Below are 16,884 nucleotides of genomic sequence, written 5' to 3'. Positions count from 1 at the left end.
GTAGTGTGTATGGACCCACCTGTATGCACTCCTGACAACGTCTGGGCATGCTCCTGATGAGATGGCAGAATGTGTCCTGGGGGATCTCTTCCCAGACCTGGATCAGGGCATCAGTGAGCTCCTGGACAGTCTGTGGCGCTACTTGCCGGTGCCTGATGCACCGATACATAATATCCCAGAGGTTCTCATTTGGACTCAGGTCTGGGGAACATGAGGGCCAGTCAATGGCATCAATGACTTCATCATCCAGGAACTGCCTACACACTCTGACCACATGAGGCCAGGCATTGTCCTGCACCAGGAAGAACCCAAGGCCCACTGCACCAGCGTAAGGTCTGATGATGTGGATTTCATCCCGGTACCTAACAGCAGTCAGGGTACCGTTTGCAAGCATGTGGAGGTCTGTGCGACCCTCTCAGGATATGTCTCCCCAGACCATCACTGACCCACCGCCATTCTGGATAATGTTGCAGGCGGGCTGTGAGCACCGGTCATGCCACTGTCATAGAGTCTGTTTCTGACAGTTTGGTCAGAATCATGCACACCAGTAGCCCGCTGGAAGTCATTTTGTAGGGCTCTGGCAGTGCTCCTCCCATTCCTCCTGTCTTACTGCTGGGTTGATGCTCTTCTATGGCTCTGTCCAGCTCTCCTCGTGTTACTGCCTATCTCCTGGACACAGCAAACCTTCTTGCAATGGTGCGTATGGAAATGTCATCCTGGAGGAGTTGGACTGCCTGTGCCGCTGCAGGTACTGGGCTGCAGGTACCGCCTCATGCTACCAGTAGTGACAACGACACTAGCAAAATGCAAAACTACTGAAGGAGAGAACAATTGTCTGTGGCCACCGCCTGCAAAACCATTCCCTTTTTGGGGATTGTCTTGTTGTTGCCTCTCCAGTGCACCTGTTGTTACTTTCGTTTCCACCAAGACAGGTGACATTGATTCATAATCGCTTATGCTTCTTAGCTGGACAGAATTGATATCCCTGATGTTTAGTTGACTTGTTATACTACAGAGCATTTTATTTGTATTGGGATAGTTGGTTTTTCTTGGCAAAATGTTTTACTTGGCAGTCACACAGAGCGTTGAAATCAGTCTTCTACTTCTTGATGATCTTAAGTGCATTAATTTCTGCCTTACAGTCAATTGCCAACATCTGTATTTGTGAGCATGCATCTGTCTGTGCATGTGACAAAGTAACAAATGAATATGAAATGAGTAGCTTATTTTATGATTCCTTCCACAAAAATGTATTGCAATCCTATACATACTGTATATGTTGAGACTTTCATGTCTAGAATTGTCATGCAGATGGTATTTTCTCATTTTCCATCTATATTCCTTTCTTTCTCGTTCAGTCCTCCACACCTTTTCTAACCGACATGCTTTCTCTGTGTGAATACTGTGAGCCCATATGTCTTTCTGTATAAGGGATTTAGGTTATCTCATGCAAAAGAGGAAATCCTGTATAGTTCTAAGTAGTTTAACTCACGCTGTCTGTCCATGTTTTAATCTGCTCCCCATATTTCACATTTGAGCGAACAAATCCTCATATTCTAGTTTGGCAAGTATGGAAAGGAAATGCTCAACATATCCATGAGGGTTTTCTTTTTCTCCCTGGGTTGTCGTGGGAGGAATGTGGAGGAGTAACTACTCATCGCTTCTCAGAAATGAAATCGCCACCGTTAACTTGTAACTTCGTCTGATGGTGGCTTGTGTTATTGGTTGTTTTGCATGTTCTTACTTTGCAAACAACAATTTGAAAGAAATTGAGCTTTAGGCCTTACTTTATAACAAGAGTGATCATTTGGAGGTATTGCAGTCTAATTATCATGTCTCATTTTATTAATAAAAATTCCCTTTTTTTTATTAAAAGGCCTTTTTTCTAGATGATGGCACCAAAGTTAACAACCAAACATCTTTTCTGACGGTTGTGACTGGTAATATCAGCTGTGAAGGGTTGTGTCACTGTTGTGTGACCGTCCCCTTCTCCCACCTGTGAAGTGCTACGTCACTCTAACCATGACAGATGTCCACCACCCCGAAATAAAGGGCATCTAGGCCTCAACAGCTGAAATAACTCCCCTGCATGCCACCGAAAAGCTCACCCGTATTCTCTCTTTATCTGTGTGACTCTTTCTGTCTCTATCTCTCTGTCTCTCTGTCTGTCTGTATCTGTCTTCTTCTGCCTTTTTGCCTCTGTCTTGGGTTTATATAGAAATGCGAAGCATATCGGCATGACATCTGAGGGCTGAATGCTTTAAGTGTGCATTTCATTGTTTAGCCAACAGGAGATGTTTTCATTTGAATCTGCTGACCGTCACTGTCTGAGCCTGGCCTCTGCAATGGAAAGTTGTCCCATGCTGGCTGTCAGGGACTAGGCAGGCAAAACCTCGTCAATCCAGGACACTTCTGGGGAGTGACATACACATGGACCCACCGTGCAGTGACCTCTGCATTGGGCCGAGTTGGCAAAATCACTTGTTTTGTTCTGGAATTATGAAGTGATTGATGGTATCAATGTGGCTTGTAGCCTAGCTGTTCCCATCTGATAAAATGTAAATATACAAATATTAATAAAACCCCGTAAAGTACATTTCATCCCATGTGGGCTACTGACATAACAACGAAATGGCGCATTTTATTTAGTAGCGGTTTTACAGTTTGGGTTTTTGAACCCAGTGTTGAGACCTGCCCAGTAACCATTGTACAGCACCTATCCAGTCCAGTATGTAAAGAACACTAGTGTAATGGAACTCAGCTGTATCCTCAGAGTTCAGCCTTGTTCTTGTTTCCATGGCAAGGAGAGGAGACAGAGGAATGACCTCTCTGTGGTTTTCATGTTCCTCCCTCTATATCGCCACTACAACTCTGGCAACAGCTCTCTAGCCTTCATCCAGCTGGTTAAATATAGAGGGCATTTTGTGCTCGGTCAAATCATTTCAGTATCAAAAAACTAAGCATTTCACTGTTTTATTCGACATACATGCTAAGTGTCATGTAATTTGATATTTATTAAGATAATTAAGTCAGATTTCTGTTTGCCTTCTTCCCAATTCTATTGTGTTTTCATTCCACCAAACAAATCTTATTGTCACATTGAGTTTCTTGTAGACTGATTTGGGTATGCCAAATGACGGACATTGACAAAACAGATCTTTCATAGATATCCTTGAATTTGTTGTGCAGAAACTCGGAACGCAGAATTAATAGACCCATGCTTTCATTATCACTAATTTACCCCAGTAGTATGCACATCATAGAGGTAGACCCTGTTATAATCTGAAATCTGTTGTAACAGCTCCTTAAAGCGGTCCACTTACATATGTCTTAAGCCTGGCGATTTATATAATTAAAGTAATAACTAACCCTGCTCATTTGGTTGTTTTATAACTTTAATGCTAATTTGCCCTAAGCAGAGCGCTGTGAGTATTGACAATGGCTTGGCTGTATCCCAGCGCTGTCAAATGTGGAATTATTTTCCATCTGTAGCTGCTTCATAAGCATTTTTAGCAACATTCTATAGTCTGATAAAGTTGGGTGACTTTTTCCCAACTCACATGAATGTTGACTCGTCCCTTGCAGGCCTTTTGAACAAATGTCCGCTTATTTCCCTGTACTTTTAATCATTATTATGTATTTACTGTGTTAATTATGTCATCTTGTGTTCATAGGATTGCCTGACTGTGTCCTGGAGGAACATTCAAAGTGAACCCCAGGAAGAGTAGCTGCTGCCTCTACGACCACTAATGGAGATCCTAATGAAATCGTAAAAGGTACGCCAGACCTGGAGGTTCTATGCCTTTCTGGATGAGAGAGTACCTCTTCACTGTGGCTGGTGTTTCCTGGGGAAGAGACCCTTACACTCACCCCGCTGTTTGGAAAAGGGTACCAATTGTCCTCCTAGTGTCCTGTCCGAGCAGTTGTCAGGCCACCTCACGCTACAGACACACCAGAGTGGTTAGTGCACAATGGGCCGCCCCGGCCCCAGACAAGACCTGCTTTCATCCAGAGATCAGTCCAGTGGGAAATAGTGTGTCATCATGGAAACTGTGATGGGCTTGTTCATTAGGCTGAGCCTAATCACTCCCATGCTGGTTGGGTGGGAAGCTTAGGACAGGCTTTGTTGTGTGGAGACCTTAAAGCTTTGAGATTTGGTCTGGGTAAGAACGATATGGTAAATGCACATATTAGCAACACTGGCTGAGTCATTTTAGTAGTCTTAGGTTCTTCTGTGTCTGTAATATAGTCACAAGTGGCTACAGTATTACAGAGCTCAGCGATAGACTTACTATGGGACAATTGAGCACTGGAGCGGGAGAAAACTAGTCATCGCTCCTCTAATAAGACAAAGAGCCTGATGCTTAAATGGGAGGTGGAAGTGCCTATTCCCGTCACTTGACATTTGAGGGGAGATTGTGCACCAGTTCTTTGCGGCTTGTTCAGCATGTCTTTCAACCTTTGGGGCTTTTGGTCTTCAGACGTTAACAGTTAACACAATAGATCCCCAGTCAAAATTTGGGTTTGCAGTTTGCACTGATATTGGGTTACACAAATCCATGAATATTCTTGGCTGATACCTAAAGATGATTCTCATCTGGGCTGTAAATTTGTCACTTTTTGGCGACATTTTGATCTCCAAATAGGCCATCCGCATGAATGCATCCAGAAAGCGTATGCAGTATATTTTATTTTACGTCTGATCAGTCAGCCATTCAATGAACTCACAGTCCAGCAGTATACATTTCACTGCCACGCAGCACGTAACCTAAACAGTACTGCTTTATTCTTCAGTCAAAAACCATCCACCTGCCTAACCCTAAAACCAGGCCTAATTTCTTCAGACATGGCAGGATGTTTTATTTGTACAAAATAAAGTGCTTCTTTATGGTATTCTTAAACCAAATGCCATATACTTTTTTAGTACAAACTACCCTGCCCTCAGCAGCAGGCATGCTGCACAAATACAGCTCAAGATAATTTGATTTAAAGTTTTGGTTGCCTAGTCAGTCACATTTTAAACCAAGGAAATGCCTGTTCAGTGGAGCTCGAAAACATCTCCAGAGGTTTCCTGTTGGCATCAAAAATTCCGTATTGGGCCCGTACAGATATACAGCTATATCTGAAAAGGGTAGATATGCAGGTCCCAGGTCGTTTTAAATTACTAATGAGGTATGTTTTTCTGGGGGGGGGGGATAGCAAGCAACATTTGGTCATGCTACTTGGCTAGCTAACAAGACTGTTCAGTCAAAGTACCATAGGCCATGCACATGTTGGGAGAGCACTGGAAGAACAGACAAGAGATAGGATACTCTTGCAGCAGACGTATAAAATTTGCCTAATCAAAGTAATTCAATGCAACATTTCACTTTAAAGTAATGGTGTTCCTGGTGGGTTTAAATTCTGTTTGTTGCCTTAACTTTTGAAAGCCATTTCAGAGCTGTGCGTGCATGCATATATGTGTGCGAGCGAAAAGGAGTGCAGAGTATGAGGGATGGAGTACAGTGTGTGTGAGAGGGAGTACAGTGTGTGTGAGAGGGAGTACAGTGTGTGTGAGAGGGAGTACAGTGTGTGTGAGAGGGAGTACAGTGTGTGTGAGAGGGAGTACAGTGTGTGTGAGAGGAGTACAGTGTGTGACAGAGGGAGTACAGTGTGTGTGAGAGTGAGGGAGTACAGTGTGTGTGAGAGTGAGGGAGTACAGTGTGTGTGAGAGGGAGTACAGTGTGTGTGAGAGGGAGTACAATGTGTGGGAGAGGGAGTACAGTGTGTGTGAGAGAGGGAGTACAGTGTGTGAGAGAGGGAGTACAGTGTGTGTGAGAGTGAGGGAGTACAGTGTGTGTGAGAGTGAGGGAGTACCGTGTGTGTGAGGGAGTACAGTGTGTGAGAGAATGTGTACAGTGTGTGAGAGAGTGTGTACAGTGTGTGTGAGAGAGTGTGTACAGTGTGTGTGAGAGAGGGAGTACAGTGTGTGTGAGAGAGGGAGTACAGCGTGTGTGTGAGGGAGTACAGTGTGTGAGAGAATGTGTACAGTGTGTGAGAGAGTGTGTACAGTGTGTGTGAGAGAGGGAGTACAGTGTGTGTGAGAGAGGGAGTACAGTGTGTGTGAGAGAGGGAGTACAGTGTGTGTGAGAGGGAGTACAGTGTGTGAGAGAGGGAGTACAGTGTGTGTGAGAGTGAGGGAGTACAGTGTGTGTGAGAGTGAGGGAGTACAGTGTGTGTGAGAGTGAGGGAGTACCGTGTGTGTGAGAGGGAGTACAGTGTGTGTGAGAGGGAGTACAGTGTGTGAGAGAATGTGTACAGTGTGTGAGAGAGGGAGTACAGTGTGTGTGAGAGAGGGAGTACAGTGTGTGAGAGAGGGAGTACAGTGTGTGAGAGAGGGAGTACAGTGTGTGAGAGAGTGAGGGAGTACAGTGTGTGTGAGACTGTCTTTTTTTGATCTTTCCAAATTGGTATCTCACATCTATTCTACAATGTCCTCTTTGTATTCTTATTCAGATACACCGATCAGCCATAACATTGTGACCATCTGCCTTATGTTGTGTAGGTCCCCCTTTTGCCGCCACAACAGCCCTGACCCGTTGTGGCATGGACTCCACTAGACAAGGTGTGCTGTGCTATCTGGCAAGACGTTAGCAGCAGGTCCTTTAAGTCCTGTAAGTTGCGAGGTGGTACCTCCATGGATCGGACTTGTTTGTCCAGCACATCCCACAGATGCTCGGTTGGATTGAGATCTGTGGGAATTTGGGGGCCAAGTCATGAACCATTTTTGCTTTGTGGCAGGGTGCATTATCCTGCTGTAAGAGGCCAATGCCTTTTAGGGTTTACTGTTGCCATGAAAGGGTGCACATGGTATGCAACAATGTTCAGGTAGGTGGTACGTCTCAAAGTAACATCCACATGAATGGCAGAACCCAAGGTTTCCCAGCAGAACATTTCCCAAATCATCACAGTGCCTCCGCCGGCTTGCCTCTTTCCCATAGTGCATCCTGGTGCCATGTGTTCTCCAGGTAAGCGACGCACACGCACCCAGCCATCCACGTGATGTAAAAGGAAACATGATTCTTCAGACCAGGCCACCTTCTTCCATTGCTCTGTGGTCCAGTTCTGATGCTCATGTGCCCATTGTAGGCGCTTTTGGCAGTGGACAGGGGTCAGCATGGGCACCCTGACTGGTCTGCAGCTATGTAGCCCAATACACAACAAACTGCAATGCACTGTATGTTCTGACACCTTTCAGTCACTACAGTAGCTCATCAGTTGGATTGGACCACAAGGTCCAGCCTTCACTCCCTATGTGCATCAATCCGCCTTGACTCACGACCATGTCAACAGTTCACCGCTTTTCCTTCCTTGGACCACTTTTGATAGGTACTGACCACTGCAGACCGGGAACACCCCACAAGGGCTTAAGTTTTGGAGATGCTCTGACCCAGTCGTCTAGCCATCACAATTTGGCCCTTGTCAACGTCGCTTTGTACCTTACACTCTCCGTTTCTCCTGCTTCTAACACACCAACTTTGAGGACAGAATGTTCACTTGCTGCCTAATATATCCCATCCACTGACAGGTGCCATGATAACGAGGTTATCAGTGTTATTCACTTCACCTGTAAGTGGTCATAATGTCATGGCTGATTGGAGTATTTAGATATTGTTCCTATAATATAAGAAAAACAGCTAATGACCGTTAGCTCGCTTTGCTTATTTTGAGTGCAGCCCACTCTAAAGTACATGTAATATCCTAGCAAAGATATCAGCATACTTAACTAGTTTGACAAAAGCTAGCCTGTCTCACAGGGAAGACATTGTTCCACAGAAAAGTATATTTTGGTTAAAGCATTCAGGTCTTCAAAATGTTAGGTTTTAGCTGTAAGTCACTCTGGATAACAGTACAGTGTGTACACTGTGCCTAATGATAAAAAAGAAATAAAAAGTAAACCAAATCATGTGTCTATTTGACTGGATTAAATTACGTTTTCCAGCTTGCAAGTACCTTATTAATTTACTGTTTCGAGATTGCTATCCAACCAGCCTGCTAGCTAAAGTTTTTACTTTAGCACCAGTGTTTGGTGGGTAATGTGTTTCCAAGTAACTAATGATTTAACTTTTTGCAGTAAGGAGTAAATACAGTTACTGATCACATCTGTTTCTTGTTACTCCATTACCTTCTTGCCTGTCTGTATTTTGCTTATCCATAAACTTCTCTTTTGCTAACCCAGTCCCGAGTTTATTGCACACAATGCATACAGCGCACTAGGGCGCAAATATCTAGGAACAAGATGACTCTGCTACATGATTCTACCTGTACGGCTGCTGCCCACATGACCTGATGTATAGCTTACACACTTTTGAGATCCAATAAACGAGTGTGTAGTGTGTATACATGTGCTGTTCTTTGTAACTGTCTTATCTAGTTTCATAGCAAAAACATAATACGGAAGAAGTAATCACAAACTCTCCATGGTAGAACTATAAAAAAAAAAAAAAAAATTGTGAGTGGCTACCATACTGGAAATGGTTTAATATGGGCTTACTAATGACTACTAAAACAAAGAATACAACTGGCAAAAGAAAGTGTGAACTTGCCCTGCTGTTTTAAAGAATGGCAGCAAGAGATCTGACCAAAGATGCAACTGCTTTGTATACCAGTCAGCAAAGGCTGACATTATTTGTTTTGCAGCCATTTCTGTCAATTTCTGTTGCAAAGATAGCGTGTTTTGTTGAAGCTGGGAGACCCCTCAACCAAAGGAGAACATCACTTGAACCTTCAACAGTGGCCACTGTTTTCCTTCACTCCTTTGTAGTGTTATGACATTTGTGAAAAAGTTCTGTCAGCGAAGTTTGAATTATTGAACTGCTATTGTTGCCCAAGTTCAGTAGCTGATGTTTGGACCGAAGTTGCATTAAATTCATCCTGTTCAGTCCTCATGCAGACCTGCATAATTTTTGTTTTTCGTTAGCCTTATCAGTGAATAGGCTGTCCATTGGACTATACAGTCAAATGTTTTTCAAAAATAATAATGAATATTTGATTAATGAATGTGTAATAATTCAAGTAATATTTCTTGACAAAAGTTCTTAACAAATGTTTCTATTAAATGCTAACACAGATTGAAAAGGATGCGTTGATCTTCCAAATTATATTATTTGAAAAACATTAATACATAGCACAGTTAAATGAGAGGTACATGCCAATAGCTTTTGAAACATTGCATTTAAATACAATACAAATCAAGAACTGATGATAAAATAGTTATGTTACTTGGACTAAATCCTGTTCAGATACTTTAGTTTAATAACCAAAATATTTTTGGTGTCAAACTATCATAGGTATCAAGTCATGAATTCAGACCAGCTATTAGTGTCTTGCCCTTTCTAATGTTAAAGTTTAAATACTCGAACGCAATTCCATTACCTTAGTCAACATAAAGATTTACACACACTTCCTGCTTCCAACAAACATGCAATCATTTTATTTTTCTATGGTATGAATTTACTCTCAAATACTTGATGGTAAAAATGTCTACCAACTTGAGCATTTGTTTACCTTCTGTAGGGAGGTGGTGGAAGAGGATGAATTATGAACTTTCATGAATAATTGATAACAATTGGCAGGATTGAATAATTAATGTGAGAGAAAGGCATCTCCTGGAGCCAGTTGCTGTTCTGGGACAAACTTACAACACGTGCCTGATCCGGCTAGGCTGCTTCAGCCTGGAGATTGAGTCAGGAGAGACAGAACTTAGTCATATGATGCATATTTAAGACCTCATGGGGTCCTTTGATCATAATTGAACCAGTGTCTTGGTACAGTCACATACTTCAACGATGGAAAAGCTACAGATGCCCCACATTGTGCTTATTTGACTCAAGTGCAGAGTCTTGTTTTCCATTGGGTGGGAAAATGTGCATAAATAATGAACAAGCAATCCCTCTAAAAAAAAAACATATGCAAGCACAAACCAACTGTTACATTGGCTAAATGAATATGCAAACAGACATGCTACATAATCTACTACACGATACCCAGGCCTTGTGTTATGATTTTTTTTCTCCACCTAATGTACAGTCTACAAGCATTTAACTGAGGTAGTACTTAGGTATCCCGATGGAGTTCCACATTTTACAACTAATCATTGCAAATTTGGTAATGTTCTAATACAACGTTCTATGTTCCAACCAGAGCCCCTCCCCTCCATTTGGATTAGACCCTATACTGCAGTGGTTTTCCCTGACAGCTGGTAAGCGAGGGCACGTCAGACTTTGAATGCTAATGAAATGGGCCTTTGAGTAAATTGATTGCGTCGGCTTTATGGTCACCGCTGACAGATAGGCCCAGGGCACAGAACATTGATTAATTATGTTGGTTGTGTGTCTTTTACCTGCGTTCATTTTATTCTGTTAAAATGTACCCCATGTTGTTTTCAGAGAAGGAAATGTCTGTCTTTTAAATAAGATTTTATTTGTTAGATTTATATGTAGGCTGTAGCATTGTGGATCATTGAGGAATGCCTGAATGGCTTATGCATTGTCAGTCTACCTCCGGTCCAGACAAGGTCAGAGCCGAGGACCTGCTGGCTGTATTCTGCCTGCTGGTCGGCTGGGCGTCTAGCCTGTCTCTGAGTCAGTACCTGTGGCTCTCAGGGGCCTCGTTCCAAACTGCCAGCTCAGGGCGTTCGAACGCTCAGGGGGCACTTTAAAACACAGACGCTCATGCAGGAAAAACAAGATGCCAAGGACAACCGCAAAACTGATGGGACCCATGTGGCACTAAATTGCACAGGCCAGTGTGATAGTTTATTGTGACTGGCTGGCCGGAAGGTAGACTTACAGCTAAAATGTCCTAAATGCAGAAAGCTTGATGGGCCAAAGGTGCCAGTCGACGTGCAAGTGTGAGTTTTACTTGCCATTGGCTTCTGCCCCTGAAAGTGCTCACGCCGATCACATAAACCTTAAGTGATAGTGGGTCTACGGAGTAAAAACCAACAGTGGTTTTAACCTGCCTTACACACCGAATAAGCCGTAGTTCATCAGGGCTTGGATGAGAAATAGGCATATATGCATGTTTGGCCTTGACTTAACTACACCCCGGCTTAAGACCGGAGGGATAGCGGTGTGAGTGTAAGTAGCCTGCCTAAATCTGAGCGGCGTGGCTTTGACACACAATTACAGAGGCAACAGTTATTATGGTCTCTACAAGATATTAGCGTCTTTGACACTTAGCACATTTTGTTTTGTGTTGAGGGATCAACACAGAGGCGGACAACAACCGAAGCCAACATGGTAAGCCAGTTATTCTGAGCAGCCGAAGCGTTCTGCCATGGCTTCCTATCAATCCACGGCCCCTTGACAGACAGCGAGTTGGCAGATGGTCTCTGCGCTGGCCTTGTGAGTGCGTGCGCGAGTGTCTCTCCGCCTTGCCCTACATCCCCCGCCTTGTCGTGTTTTTCTCTCGTTTGCCCTGATTGATCGATTGTGTTTTTCCAAGCGAACCGGTTTTCCCTCAGGTAAGTTACGTACTGAAACAGCACCTGTTTCAGTACGAAAGCTTCTTGCCCTCTTTGGTCATCTTTGAATTTGACCTGAATGTGTTCCACGAGAAGGGTTAGTTTGCTGCCCTGAATTGGTCTAGCTGTTTCTCTTGTTAATGTGAACACAGCAGATCTCAGGACAGTTGTAGGGAGAATATAAGGATGGGCCACATTCAAAGCCATTTGTAGTAGCTGATTTCAGACCTAATAGCTGCTTGGTAGTTCTGCTAGGCAGGGGTAGGCAATTCACTCAAGGCAAGGTCTGATGTTTTGGTGATTGATATTTTTTTGTGTAATAATTGCACAGCTTGATTGCATTGCAATTCACATAATGATTTGTTTTGTACTTGGAAACACATTTCCTATACAAATGTTACCTGAATTCCTGGTGATTTGAGACTTTCTTAGCATGGTTGCTTTTTCTTTCAGGCACACACACAACGAGACAAATGTAATATTGAAAGGCTTAGATTTGTATCACATTATTAAGGCAGTCTTCTTCAGAAGATTAATGTTTTGCTTTACACTTCGAGCCAAATCCCGACACGTGGGAGGTTGGTTCCGTATCTGTAACACACTGGGAAAAGAACAAGCAGGAATACAAGACCTTGATCTTGGTTCGTTATGTTGGAGAAGAGGGGGAGTGGAAATGTTTCCATGATGTCCCCTAAAGCTGGGCGAAATGCACAAAAATCTATATCGCAATAAATTGCCTGAATTTATGTATTAACAAAAAATAACATTCATGGCCACCACTGTTTCTTTGTCTTTAAACTGCATGTTTGATCTTTGTAGCTTAGCAAACCCTATTCCATTTTAAACGATCTCTAACATCACCCACACATACGGCGCTGCTCAATTGAGACCCCATCAACTCTTTAGCTGCTGTCCTGTTAAATTATCTGAATGCGTAAGCAGCCTTTACTATACTTTTCATAACGGGTTATGTTTTGGAATTCACAGGATACTGACAATTACAATGATAGAAGGTGGCCAAATAAACCTAGCCCTCCCTCCCTCAATAATATACTAAAGGGGGCTGTTTTATTGACTTATTAAACATCTCTTCTCTCTGTGTGTCTTTCTCCCATGTTCCTTCTATTCTCCCTCTCTGAGAGCATGCCAGGCCTCTTGCTAGACTTCTTGAAATGTTGCGTTCAGTTGTGTTTTACATGTCTGCTGTTTATGTTACAGCTGAATTTCAACAGGGCTCTCAGAATGTACGAAGCGTCTCCGAACCGTGATTCGCAGTCTAATCAATGAAACATTCTGCACACTAACAACATCTGCAAAGCGTGTCTCACTTGAAGCACCATGATTTTATGCTTCCAGTCTATTTTTCTCGTCTGCACGAGTGTTCTAAATAAACTTCCAATATAATAATAATAATAATCCAATATGAATTCACAAATAATCATGATGATCATAAAACTACATAGGTAAAATGTTGAATCACTGTACGCATGTTGAAAGGCCTCGAAAGAATAAAGGTTTTATGCAGGTGTTGTTTCAACTACCTTTAACCTTCATAACAATCCTTTATCCATTGCTGAGGAGACCGTGGAAGACTAAACCTTTGCTCACTCAACTATGATATTGATCGAATGAATGTTTCTAGTTGACATCTGCATGTAACGAGTTTTCCCAACCATTTGGGAATGTTTGCTGTATGTTTGCAGATGTAATCAATAATTAGCATCACAAGCTAACAGCTTCAGGATTTCATTTGTTTTAAAGAAATTATTCTGTACTGTGTTGTTTCAAAATGTAGATAGCCTGTAGATGTGCAGAAGGCAGAGGCAGGCCTACACCCACTGTTTGTTTATTGATGTAGGGTGTAATAAAAGCAAACTGTGAGAAAATCTCCACTTTTGTTTCACTGATGTTTGTAGCTCCTCACATTTCCAGTACAGTACTCCATAAACCACATTGATTGTGCTATGACAATATACATTTGCTGTTAGACCCTGATGTCAAAATTTTCATGAGATTTCCTTTGATATTTTTATTCCTGGGAAATGTGAAAGTCTTTCATACCTGTTTGACAAGTTTAGTTGATGCTCTTTGTTCAAATGGGAATAAAAATGCTCCTACTGCACTCTGCTCACTCTGTGGATAGCAAAGCAAACCCAGTTTGTTCATCTGGCGAGTATCTTTAAAAAATCTAAAAGGTTGTCAAAACTTGCAAGATACTTTTATGATTATTACATATTTTTTGGTTTATCGATACGTTTATTTATTCCTCCACAAATCAATTACTCTGAACTGGTAGAGTGCCGAAAAAAAAGTTGAAAACCTTTTAGCATCAAAATGTTTTCACTGGCTAGCCAGCTAGCACATGTAACAAAGCTAATTGGTTATGCCATACACATATTGATTATTTACTAGGTGTTTGTGTATTTTATCTGGATGTTTTGGAACAAACATCATCTTTTGCTCATGTTTATTTTACCCAAATCTGCTCTGCTGGATGCATACTTGAAGTCTATGCTATAGTGAAATATCTTGTCTGCTAAAGTACAAGCCAGTGCCTCCAAACTCATTGGGCAGCACTTCAAGAAGCAGCAAGACAATGACCTCAAACATACTGTCATAGCAAGTAGGGACTTTTTCTGGGCCAAAAAGTGGGAAGTTCTTCACTGTCCAAGTCTCCAGATTGAATTCCAGTTGAACATGCCTTTAATTTGCTGAAGATGAGACTCAAGGCAAAAAGTATTCAAAACCAACAACAATTGATGATTGCTTTAGTACAGGCCTGGCGTCATTGTTTAATGTCAACACTTCAGACTTCTGCATGAATATGCAAACCAAGTACTAAACATAAGAGCTTAATTTGGATGAATCTGATGTAATGCATGTGGTGCACATAAATAGGGAAATTACACTGGCTATTAAAAGGTCTACATTACCTTACTAAAAATGCTCCTTTTGTTTATGTACCTTTACAACAACAAGATCTGTAGATTTCTTTATTAGCGCAATTTCTGCCATATTTTGGAATCTGACTGTAAATGTGAACAGTTACAACCACCTTTATTTATTTATTGTTTGCAATTCTTCTGATCGATGATCAGTTCATTTTTCACTTGATATATCTAGATTTCTCTTTATTTAAACTAAAGTTGCCCTTTCAATACGGGTGTGTAGACGTGTTATCCACTGTATAGATGAAAGTGTTGTCCCTTCTAAATCCCTTCTAAATCAAACCAATACGTACACAGACACGCTCAAATAAAAGAGACTATACTTTGACTTCATAGTAATTGTTTGATTTAAAATCTAAACCTTTGGTGTATAGAGACAAAAAAGAAAGAATTCCATCACTGTCTCTATAATTCTGGATGGCACTGTATTTATTAAGAATATAAGGACACGTTGCCTGGTAATCCTGCTTTAGTCACAAGTTGGTGGCTCAAGCTGTCATGTCTGAACAGTCCCATTTTACCATATGTGTCAGTTTTTTTTAGGATTCTAAAGAACAGTCATGTCGGGTTTTTTTCTCTTCATATTCCTGTTGTGAAACCGTTGTCCTGAGAATATTGTTTAAGTTCATTGAAATTCAAATCTCCTGACACAAAAAATAGGAATTTTCATTGAATCAAAGTAGACCATGTGTTTAGGGATAAGAACTTGGCAAAGTCTAACTCCCTTTTTCCACTTTTTTGTTGTTGGATTAGTTCTATGCCTCCAATCGTATTGTGTTTTTTTTTATTATTATTAACACATGAGCTGTGGTTAGGATTAAAAACTTGGCCAGAGTTGTTTCTTTTCTGTCTCAGCCTCCCAGTACACCAAAGCAAACTGCAACCGATGCTTGAGGAGCGCTGAAATTTCGTGGCACTAATGAATATCTCTGTTTTGTGGAAATCCATAGGCCTCTTCCTCTTAATCGCCTTCTCCCCGCGGTGGGCTTCCGTCAGCTTTCTCTGAATATGCCTCATCCACCAGTGTCCCTCCCTTCAACCAGACCGGACTCCTTCTGAGTTCTGAGTCCATCACCTCCCCCTCAACCCCTCGTGTCCTCTCCTCCCCAACTGTGACACCATCAGAGCAGGGGAAGCGTAATGGCCCAAATTGGATGTACTTCAGATGACGCCATTGAAATGAGAAATGCTTCTGCCACTTTTCCAATCACTCTAATCCCCACGGCCATGGGTGCCCACGCCTTGCCGTTTTAACCTCAAGACTCTGAGCAGCAGTGGAACTTTGTGGAACTCGATAGGGAGGTGACTGAAAACTCAAAACCTTCACAGAAGAAAAAAAACTCCACAGATGTAATGTACAGAATGTCCTCTCCAACACTCTCCGTTTGTATTGTGTGAATTGCTCTGGGAGCCGGCATAATATTTTCAAAAGAATTTATTTGAAATAAGTGGCTGGAAATGCCTAGTGCTTATATCTTATCATGGTGTACACTGAATATAATTTCCTATTGGAAATGGGGTTTAGTGGAATTCTTTAGAACAGCCCAGTGCTGTTATCTGTTAAGGGGAAAATGTCAATTCACCCTCTGACAAAGCAAGGTTAGCACATTTTGAATTACTTGTGCTCATTCTCGATTACTTGTGAAATAATGAATGTATTCTTCGGGGTTGAAATATGTAGTTAATGAGCTATTGAGTTGGATGTGATTGGTCCATGAGTAAGCCAATCTCACTCATTAAGATAAGGGACCCAGCATACAAAGCGGCTTATATTGTTTTGCGGTGTGTTTGCTAAAGGGGAAGATAAAAGGTGGGACAGTCTCCCAGTGTTGTGATTGGAGGACCCAGGACTCGGTGTCATTGATCTGGGTGTGTTCCGTAGCAGGCTGCACTGTGAGCCATCCTATGTGTTTTTGAACCGCATTGCTTATTCAATAAGATGTGTAGTCATAAATCTGTCTGCTTTCTCTCTGCTACTCAGAATTCTGGAAATAAGGCTGGCATGTAATCAACACATTTCCAGTGTCGTGATGCACATTCAATCAACATTTCCAGCTCGTTTGTTCTTATTGACTGACTGTGCTTTGTTAAAGTTAGCATACTTCTTTTAGCCTAAAAAACATTCTATGCTTGAAACAATTTTACTGAGTTAAAATTTAAAGCCAGGAGGGTAAAGTAAATTTTCAGCCTAACGGATCGATTCTGAGGAAATCCTCAGAGAGAGGGTCGGAGGTGAAACAGATTTGTGGGAGAGATGACCCCCTCACCACAGTAAGAATGTTTTATGGACCTGGTATTTAATGAACTAGTGGCATGTCCTCTCTATAGGGAACACTTCTAATAAAACTGAAAAAAACAGTATGTGGTTCAGCCCAGACCTTTTGTTCCAATGCAGTTTAGTCAATTCTTCTGTGCAATGTGAGAATACGA

General features: G+C 42.0%; 1 protein-coding gene across 1 annotated transcript in view; it reads left to right on the top strand.

The window, feature by feature from the left end:
* Positions 1-16,884, top strand: part of ndst1b (N-deacetylase/N-sulfotransferase (heparan glucosaminyl) 1b) — a 97,901-nt gene that overhangs the window by 34,160 nt on the left and 46,857 nt on the right. The window contains exon 2 of the mRNA XM_029120870.2: positions 3,675-3,776. The gene's annotated coding sequence lies outside the window, so the exon portion shown is untranslated. The remainder of the gene's footprint in view (positions 1-3,674; positions 3,777-16,884) is intronic.

Source organism: Esox lucius, chromosome 7 (genome assembly GCF_011004845.1).
Source record: "Esox lucius isolate fEsoLuc1 chromosome 7, fEsoLuc1.pri, whole genome shotgun sequence".
Classification (NCBI taxonomy): domain Eukaryota; kingdom Metazoa; phylum Chordata; class Actinopteri; order Esociformes; family Esocidae; genus Esox; species Esox lucius.
This window is presented reverse-complemented; position numbering and strand designations above follow the sequence as displayed.